This window comes from Chenopodium album, chromosome 2 (assembly GCF_948465745.1).
Source record: "Chenopodium album chromosome 2, dcCheAlbu1.1, whole genome shotgun sequence".
Lineage (NCBI taxonomy): Eukaryota > Viridiplantae > Streptophyta > Magnoliopsida > Caryophyllales > Amaranthaceae > Chenopodium > Chenopodium album.
In genome coordinates, this window is record NC_137835.1 from 55,681,071 (window position 1) to 55,691,706 (window position 10,636).

At 31.9% G+C, this 10,636-nt stretch overlaps 1 long non-coding RNA gene across 1 annotated transcript; it reads right to left on the reverse strand.

The window, feature by feature from the left end:
* On the reverse strand, window positions 1-989 carry LOC145585966 (uncharacterized). The gene is made up of 2 exons (XR_014100766.1): window positions 830-989; window positions 1-198 (listed from the first exon to the last, which is right to left on the reverse strand). It is a non-coding gene; the product is annotated as an uncharacterized LOC145585966 (long non-coding RNA).
* Between the last annotated feature and the right edge of the window lie 9,647 nt (window positions 990-10,636).

Below are 10,636 nucleotides of genomic sequence, written 5' to 3' on the forward strand. Positions count from 1 at the left end.
TCAACAAGAATCGAAAATTTGCAATATATGATAAAAAAAAAAAATTACAACAAAAAAAAACTTTGATTACAGCATATTAAAAAAAATTACAATATAAATTTAAAAAAAAATTACAATATAAATTCAAAAAAAAAAAAAAAAAACTCATTCATTCTTGCTTGTATCTTGCTTCTTCGATTTCAGATCTAAATAACATACCTGCACCAATTAAAACAAAAAAAAATCAATTAATATAATTAAACTTCGAAAGAAAAAGCCCAGAAATTTAATCCCAAAAATTGAAAAAAAATTCAAACCCAGAAACCCAGAAAACGAAAAAAAATTGAAATCGGTGCTACCCAGAAAAAAAAATTAAAATAAAAAAAAAACCAATGCAAAAATTAAAATTAGAATAAACCCAGAAAAAACCAATGCAAAAACCCAGAAAAAAAAAAAAAACCAATGAATAAACCAAGAAACAACCAATGAATAAACCCAGAAAAAACCAATGCAAAAAAATTAGAATTCGAAAAAAATTAAAATTAGAATAAACCCAGAAAAAACCAATGCAAAAAAATTAGAATTCGAAAAAAAATTAAAATCGGTGTTCGAAAAACCCAGAAACAAAAAATAATTGAAATCGAAAAAAATCCGATTTAAAATTAAAAAAAAAAAACCCAAAAATTCGATTAAAATCAAAACAATAACCCAGAAATTTGATTGAAATCGATCTAACAACAACCCAGAAAAAAAAAGAATTTAAATCGATTAAAATTTTAAAAAAATCGATTAAAAAATAAATTAAAACAAAAACCCAGAAAATTAAAATAAAACCCATAAATTCCCTCACAAATCGGTGTTGCATGTGGTCTTCAAAAACCCAGAAAATCGAGATGTTGCATGTGGTCTTCAAAAACCCAGAAAATCGAGATGTTGCATGTGTTCTTCGTGATTGTGAGGGAGAAGAAGATCGAAAAATTAAAGAGAATTAGAAGGAGAAGAAGAAGATCGAAAAAATAAAGAGAAAAATCAGTTTAAGGAGAAGGAGATCAGTTTGAGGAGGAGGAGATGAGAGGAGAGAGAAAGAGAAAGAGGATGATAGGAGAGAGAAAGATTTTAGGGTTGGGGTGGGTTTAAAAGAACCGTATTTTATTTTTGTTTTTTTTTTTTTAAATGGCTCCGGTTCAAAAGGCACTGGTTCAAACCGATGGCCTATTTGTTTTTGGCACCGGTTTGAAGTGAACCGGTGCCTTTTACTCTGGTTCAGTTTCCCACCAATTTTGTAGGCCATTTTTGGCACCGGTTTGGACTGAACCGGTGCCAATTAGGGGGTGCCTTTTTGATATTTTCTACTAGTGAAACTGACAACAAGAAAGATAATAATAATAATAATAGTAATAATAATAATAATAATAATAATAATAATAATAATAATAATAATAATAATAATAATAATAATAATAATAATAATAATAATAATAAAAGATTTTATAATGTAAATTATCACTCTTATACATCAATAAGCATAGAGTAGTACAATGACCTTTGATTATCTTACTCTTCTACATAATGTTCTCCAATTACACACGTTGAGATGCATCCGACAATCCAACGAACAAATAAGGAAATTGAAGCTACATGGTTTGTATACATATACTGTATAAGGGTCTGTTCTCATTGACTGAAATAAGTTGGGCTGAGCTGAACTTATTAGAGCTGAGGTGAGTTAAACTGAAATGAATATTTTATAAGAGAAGGAAATTAGAAGATGAGCTCAATTGAACTGAACTTAACTGATTAGAGCTAAACTAAACTGAACTTAACTTATTAGAGTAGAACTGAACTGAAAATAATCGTATGAGAACATGCTCCAAGTGTACATGGTTTTTACGTAATACTATAGATGCATCTAATAATTAAACTACTGTCTCACTTTAGTTAAACACCCTCTTGTCCGTAATATATGTTTAACATCACCTTTTGTCTGCTTTCAAAACCTAAAGGCTTCAAAGTCGGGTGTTCGGATTTCTTCTATTGATGTCATACTTGGTAGGTTGATTGATTTCTTCCTTCGTGTTGAGCAAGTTGGCTCATCCACCTGCTCAAGCAAGAAGAATTAAGGATAGGCTATAGATTTATAGGTAAAATCATGGTATAAAAATGCGGCCGGTACATCATGATTCGGCCGGTTTGTAACGGAATTCAAAGCTACCGATCCGAGTTTTGCCGATTTGATACGGTGTTTTATAAAACGCCGCGATTTCAGCCGATTCAACCGATATGAACTAAAATTCGCCCGCATTGACCGATATCATCTCATATCCAGTTAATTTCCTGTGAAGCACTTCCTTTTTAAAGGAATGAAATGAAAAAAAAAATAAAATGGAGAAATCTCCATTGAATTCGAGAGAGTTCTTTTGCTGAACTCAAAGAGGGGAAAGAAAGTATAGAAGGTGAGAGAGTGAGCTGGCAGGGATTTTTATTTGAATAAACTCCCTCAAGTGGGTGGGTGGGGTCCATGGGGATAGTGGGGTAGGTTTTTTCTATGAATAATTTGAAGGAGTTATGTCTTCGTCGTGTGCAATTACTAGATATATAATTGGATCAAATTATGGAGATAATTAAGTTCGTACATTTGGGTCGTCGTTTTGCCATAGCTAGAGGTATTAACGATCTTTGGACTAGTAAAATAGCCAAAATCCCAACTGGACGGATCCTATAAGGTCACACAAAGGGGCTAGATCGAACATTAGAGGACGAGGCCCATCATGGGCCTCATCACTCTAGGTGGCCGGCCATATGGAGTGGATAAGGTAGTTTTGGGCTTCGTGCCCTAGTCTAATTATAATGAGATTATAAATAGACTAGGTGCCTAGGTTTGCAAGTACAGAAGGAATTAACTGATCAGTGTGATCAAACCCTAATTAGCAAACACGAAACCCAACCCTCTCTCACACGGCTCTCTCATCCTCCTCGGCGCACGGTTGTGTCTCGTGGTGGTGGTGGTTCGTGCGGTGGTCGGTTGTCCATAAAGGTGGTGATTGCGGTTTTTCTCAATCACTCGACCAATCTAGTATTGGTGGACGGCTCGTTTGAATCTCGTGGCTTGAGTAGAGGAGCAACGCTTGGGGCTCTATTCTCTCTCTGATTTGCCTGTCGAATAGCTTCGTGGAATTCATGCGTCAAAGGTATGATTATGTGTCTTGTGAGTTATGCATGTGATCTTGGGATTGGTACTTGATTGAATATGATTCATGTTATTTCCGTTGCGTAGTACCTATAAACTCCTACAGTGGTATCAGTTAGCCTCTTGCATGAACGCGCAAGATCATAATAATACGATTATTTGATGTCCATGTTAATTTTATAATCAATAAAGAGGGAGAAATTAATCTAATTATGGTTCAATTATTATATTTAATGTGATTAAACTTTTGGAATCGTTTTAATGTGATTTAATTATGCTCAAATAGCCATGAAGATGACCGAGTTTTAGCCCTAATGTGTTCGAAATTTTCGAACCCCCTAACCCTAAATTTTGAATTTTTTCGAAAGTCCTAGCCCTAAAATATGATTTTTGTGCTAGACTTTGATTTAATTCGATTTATTTTAATATTCATAATTTTAATCGGATTGATTTATGCATAAAAGTGTTTTGTGTAATATCATCGATTTAATTTTAAAAGTTAGAATTAAATTGGGATTAATTTTACGAAGAATCCTAAATTTAAGATTGAATGTTGATTTAATTTTAATTTTTGGACTGATTTAATTTAATTTTAATAAATGTTGTTTTAATTAAATTAAAAACACAAAAAAAAAAAATTATTTTAGGTGGCCGGCAACCGCGGCTGGATGGCGCAGCCACGGCGGCTGCCGACCAGGTGCTGGTCCAAGAGGGTGGGGAAGGGGAGGGCGGCGGTCTTGGTGGCTAAGGCAGCAGCTGTGCAAGCGTTGCACGCTGCTGCCGTGGCTGCCTCTGCTGCTACCTTGCGGCAGTGGCTGCTGCAAAGCAGCCAGCCATTGTGGCTAGCTCCGGCTAGCCAACCACGGTGGCCAGCAACCGTGCAGTCACGATTTTTAAAAAAAAAAATATTATATTAAAAATTATTTCAAGATAATTATGAATTATTTTGGGATAAAATCAGTTTTATTTTGGATAAGATAAAATAATTTGAAAATATGATCTTTTATTTTAAAAGATAAAATCCGTTTTATTTGGATAAAATATTTTATTTTAGGATAAAATCAAATATACAAAAGTTGTTATATTTGATATTATCCATATTTAAAGTTGTTAAATTGGTAATTATCTTAATTAAAGTGGTTAATTTTGGATAAGATTGATTAGGATATTCTGAGCATATTCCAAAAGAATAATAATTGATTTAAATAATGTGATTATCCCATAATTAGATTAGGATATAATTGATTTAAAAATTAATTGATTGGCTAGTAATTAGGATAGAATCTCCTAAATTTGTTAGGATAATCATAAAAGATTAAATATGATTTATCTTTCTAGATTAAAATATGATTTGATTCTATCTCATGACTAAATTAAATATATGATATTTTATGAACGATCATGAATAATATATGATATTATCTAATTATGATAAAAATATAAGATATTTTAGGAAATGCGTTGACTTTATTATGAACATTCGATGTTGTAATTTAGACAAGAATGTTGAGTGATTTATTATATGACACTTTTATAATATACGATATTATGTTGCTGTATATAGACTAGTATGGCCCATAGATTCTTAAATACGATCTGCGCATCGTGATGTATTTTTGTAATCTAAATACGGTCTGCGTACCGTTAAGTATTTTTGTAACTTTTATTTAAAGTAAATAGAATAGTTATTTAAATATTGTTAGTCCAAAGAAGCCCATGAAGTGAAGTCCCAAAGGAGCAAGGTGGATGGAGATCCATGACGATTCAAGTGGGAGCTTTTTCATTTCTAGTTTTCTTAGGGTTAAGGGGCCATACTATGTCATGATTTATTGCATTAGTAGATTATGCGTGTTAGATTTTATTTATGTTGATTGATGATGCGCTAGAGTTCACTAAATAATCACAACATAATAAATCTAGGTCCCAGTAATATTGAGATTGCTTTTCCAATTAAAAACCCGATGAAAGCTTTGATATTTATGATGGGTCATGCCAAAGCTATGTGTCATATTATATCTTAACGGAGTGGGGGTAAAACAAATTTTACACTTTTAATTGGTTATGCTCAACAAGGTTACCTAAAGAGTTTAGAACCTTGAAGCAAAGGGAAATAATTAAACATGTGATGATTAATTATTCAACCAAGAATTACAAGAGTTGTAATCAGTAAAGAGTTTACTGACCTTGAAAATGTAATGGTTAATGGTAGGGCCAAAGTCCGGTCAATTATCACATGAATAAAGGATCTTGGAATCACTTAAATTCAATTGGGATCAATTAAATATTGAATAAAGTGTTTTAAAGTTACCAAATGAATGCGTTTGTGGTACTTTAATTTAAATTAAACATAATTATTAAACTTCGCCTTATTTTGACATAGATGGGTAGCCGTAACAATGATGACAATAATTCTTTGCCTCCAACAATGAAAACAAGACTTAGCTTTCTCAACTTCAACGATTGGGAAAGCGAACTTAGAAAAAAAAACTTGGTAAATACCCAGAATCCACACTTTTCTTGCTTTTTTTTAATTAGAAAATATATTAAGAAGTTGATAACATGTGGTCGAGAACAAGAATTAGCACATTAAGGTATAATAAGGTTTAGTCCATCTTCTACTACACTTAGTTTCACTCTATCTCTAGTCTCCACCATTCTCTTCTCTGTTAGAGTCCAGCATTGTTGAATATTGACTCATTTTTTTTATCATTAAATATAAATGAAGAGTACATGCTAGTTATTATTCCTCCAGGAATTGTATGTGATATATATTAAACAAACATTAAATTAATAAACAAATCAAGGAAAAAACTGACAACAAGAAAGATAATAATAATAATAATAGTAATAGTAATAATAGTAATAATAATAATAATAATAATAATAATAATAATAATAATAATAATAATAATATAAATAATAATAAAAGATTTTATAATGAAAATTACCACTCTTATACATCAATAAGCAGATAGTAGTACAATGACCTTTGATTATCTTACTCTTCTACATAATGTTCTCCAATTACACACGTTAAGATGCATCCGACAATCCAACGAACAAATAAGGAAATTGAAGCTACATGGTTTGTATACATATACTGTATAAGGGCTTGTTTTTATTGACTGAAATAAGTTGGGCTGAGCTGAACTTATTAGAGCTGAGGTGAGTTAAACTGAATTGAATATTTTATAAGAGAAGGAAATTAGGAGATGAGCTCAATTGAACTGAACTTAACTTATTAGAGCTAAACTGAACTAAACTTCACTTATTAGAGCTGAACTGAACTGAAAATAATCGTATGAGAACATGCTCCAAGTGTACATGGTTTCTACGTAATACTATAGATTCATATAATAATTAAACTACTGTCTCACTTTAGTTAAACACCCTCTTGTCCGTAATATATGTTTCACATAACCTTTTGTCTGCTTTCAAAACCTAAAGGCTTCAAAGTCGGGTGTTCGGATTTCTTCTATTGATGTCATACTTGGTAGGTTGATTGATTTCTTCCTTCGTGTTGAGCAAGTTGGCTCATCCACCTGCTCAAGCAAGAAGAATTAAGGATAGGCTATAGATTTATAGGTAAAATCATGGTATAAAAATGCGGCCGGTACATCACGATTCGGCCGGTATGTAACGGAATTCAATGCTTCTGATCCGAGTTTTGCCGATTTGATACGGTGTTTTATAAAACGCCGCGATTTCAGTCGATTCAACCGATATGAATTAAAATTCGTCCGCATTGACCGATATCATCTCAGATCCAGTTAATTTCTAGTGAAGCACTTGATTTTTAAAGGAATGAAATGAAAAAAAAAAATGGAGAAATGTAGGGAAATGCGTTGACTTTATTATGAACATTCGATGTTGTAATTTAGACAAGAATGTTGAGTGATTTATTATATGACACTTTTATAATATATGATAATATGTTGCTGTATATAGACTAGTATGGCCCATAGATTCTTAAATATGATCTGCGCATCTTGATGTATTTTTGTAATCTAAATACGGTTTGCGTACCGTTAAGTATTTTTGTAACTTTTATTTAAAGTAAATAGAATAGTTATTTAAATAGTGTTAGTCCAAAGAAGCCTATGAAGTGAAGGCCCAAAAGAGCAAGGTGGATGGAGATCCATGACGATTCAAGTGGGAGCTTTTTCATTTCTAGTTTTCTTAGGGTTAAGGGGCTATACTATGTCATGATTTATTGCATTAGTAGATTATGTGTGTTAGATTTTATTTATGTTGATTGATGATGCGTTAGAGTTCACTAAATAATCACAACATAATAAATCTAGGTCCCAGTAATATTGAGATTGCTTTTCCAATTAAAAACCCGATGAAACCTTTGATATTTATGATGGGTCATGCCAAAGCTGGGTGTCATATTATATCTTAGGGGAGTGGGGGTAAAACAAATTTTACACTTTTAATTGGTTATGCTCAACAAGGTTACCTAAAGAGTTTAGAACCTTGAAGCAAAGGGAAATAATTAAACATGTGATGATTAATTATTCAACCAAGAATTACAAGAGTTGTAATCAGTAAAGAGTTTACTGACCTTGAAAATGTAATGGTTTATGGTAGGGCCAAAGTTCGGTCAATTATTACATGAATAAAGGATCTTGGAATCACTTAAATTCAATTGGGATCAATTAAATATTGAATAAAGTGTTTTAAAGTTACCAAATGAATGCGTTTGTGGTACTTTAATTTAAATTAAACATAATTATTAAACTTTGACTTATTTTGACATATATGGGTAGCCGTAAAAATGATGATAATAATTCTTTGCCTCCAACAATGAAAACAAGACTTAACTTTCTCAACTTCAACGATTGGGAAAGCGAACTTAGAAAAAAAAAAAACTTGGTAAGTACCTAGAATCCACACTTTTATTGTTTTTTTTTTAATTAGAAAATATATTCAGAAGTTGAGAACATGTGGCCGAGAACAAGATTTGGCACATTAAGGTATAATGAGGTTTAGTCCATCTTCTACTACACTTAGTTTCACTCTATCTCTAGTCTCCACCATTCTCTTCTCTGTTAGAGTCCAGCATTGTTGAATATTGACTTATTTTTTTTATCATTAAATATAAATAAAGAGTACATGCTAGTTATTATTCCTCCAGGAATTGTATGTGATATATATTAAACAAACATTAAATTAATAAACAAATCAAGGAAAAAACTGACAACAATAAAGATAATAATAATAATAATAATAATAATAATAATAATAATAATAATAATAATAATAATAATAATAAAAGATTTTATAATGTAAATTATCACCCTTATACATCAATAAGCAGAGAGTAGTACAATGACCTTTGATTATCTTACTCTTCTACATAATGTTCTCCAATTACACACGTTGAGATGCATCCGACAATCCAACGAACAAATAAGGAAATTAAAGCTACATGGTTTGTATACATATACTGTATAAGGGCCTGTTCTCATTGACTGAAATAAGTTGGGCTGAGCTGAACTTATTAGAGCTGAGGTGAGTTAAACTGAAATGAATATTTTATAAGAGAAGGAAATTAGAAGATGAGCTCAATTGAACTGAACTTAACTGATTAGAGCTAAACTAAACTGAACTTAACTTATTAGAGCTGAACTGAACTGAAAATAATCGTATGAGAACATGCTCCAAGTGTACATGGTTTCTACGTAATACTATAGATGCATCTAATAATTAAACTACTGTCTCACTTTAGTTAAACACCCTCTTGTCTGTAATATATGTTTAACATCACCTTTTGTCTGCTTTCAAAACCTAAAGGCTTCAAAGTCGGGTGTTCGGATTTCTTATATTGATGTCATACTTGGTAGGTTGATTGATTTCTTCCTTCGTGTTGAGCAAGTTGGCTCATCCACCTTCTCAAGCAAGAAGAATTAAGGATAGGCTATAGATTTATAGGTAAAATCATGGTATAAAAATGCGGCCGGTACATCACGATTCGGCTGGTATGTAACGGAATTCAAAGCTACCGATCCGAGTTTTGCCGATTTGATACGGTGTTTTATAAAACGCCGTGATTTCAGCCGATTCAACCGATATGAACTAAAATTCGCCCGCATTGACCGATATCATCTCAGATCCAGTTAATTTCCTGTGAAGCACTTGCTTTTTAAAGGAATAATGAAATGAAAAAAAAATTGAAATGTAGGGGATATTTCAAGCGTTAATCCCTAGCTTGAACCCAACTGTGATCATACACTAAAGTACGGTGGCGTCCTAAGGGAAACAAGATAGAGAGAAAGAGTCGCCAACAAGTTTTTTTAGGAACTTGTAAACCGTTCACAGGGTGAAGGTTACACCCCTTAACGATCCAAGAGATCGTCAACTCCATAAGGTCTTGAACCAAATAGGGTTCGGGGATGAAGGTACAAATCCAACCTAAATGAGATTGAACCTGCCCTAATAATAGGCCTCTACTTTATTCTGATCGTATTCATGTGCGCTTTCTGATTAACATACACTCAATAGGATTAACCCTAAACCTGTTTATCTATGTAGGTTAAATTTAATGCATAAATAAATCTATTATTGGCGATCACTTGAATTATAATCAAATTAACCCTAACAAGATTATTAATTATCTTATATAAGCGTGATTACAAATACCAATTCCCTTTAAACATGCAAAAAGGCGTGATCAAGCAATAACAATAAATATCAAGTAACATAATATATAATCATAATAAATCATAATCATCATCATAAAATTATAATCATAATCAAAACAATTATAAAAATAATCATGAATCATGTTAAAGCATAATAATAGCAAGATCCTAGGCATGATACTAACAAGATTAATAACAAACCCTATCATGTCACTAAACAATAAAAATCAAAGTTTTAACCCTAACATGATACTAACAATCATAAATATTAGGAAGAAAAAATAAAAGGCATCATAAAGATCATACTTAGTATTAAAATTACCCTAGACATGATACTAGGAATCATAATAACAACCTAAGCATGAACTCTATATCATAATAACAATAAAAACCATTAAAGTACTTAAGTACTTACTTTGATGCCTCGTACCTCTTTCTAATAACAAAATACACACGTTAGTAACTTCAAGGAAAATAATAAGCAAAACAATTAAATTAAATAATAATTGAAAGAGAGGTTTGAGACCAAACCCTCATAAATTAAACCTTTCACGTCTAGGGCGAAGGCAACTTCGAATATGGCTAGGTGTATCTAGATCTAATGAATGCGGAATTTTTTATTTGAGAGAAGGCTAGTTTAGAAAAGAGAGAGAGAGAAATCAAGAAAATCTTGATGAGAATTGGTGAGAATAAGAATTGATTGTAGATGAATGAAAACGGAGTTTTTACGACGTTATTTATAAAGAAAATCAGCCAAAAAGTTAAAATATCAAAACAGAGTTTTGACGCAAATAAAATTGAATTAGTGCCAACGCTGGCTATT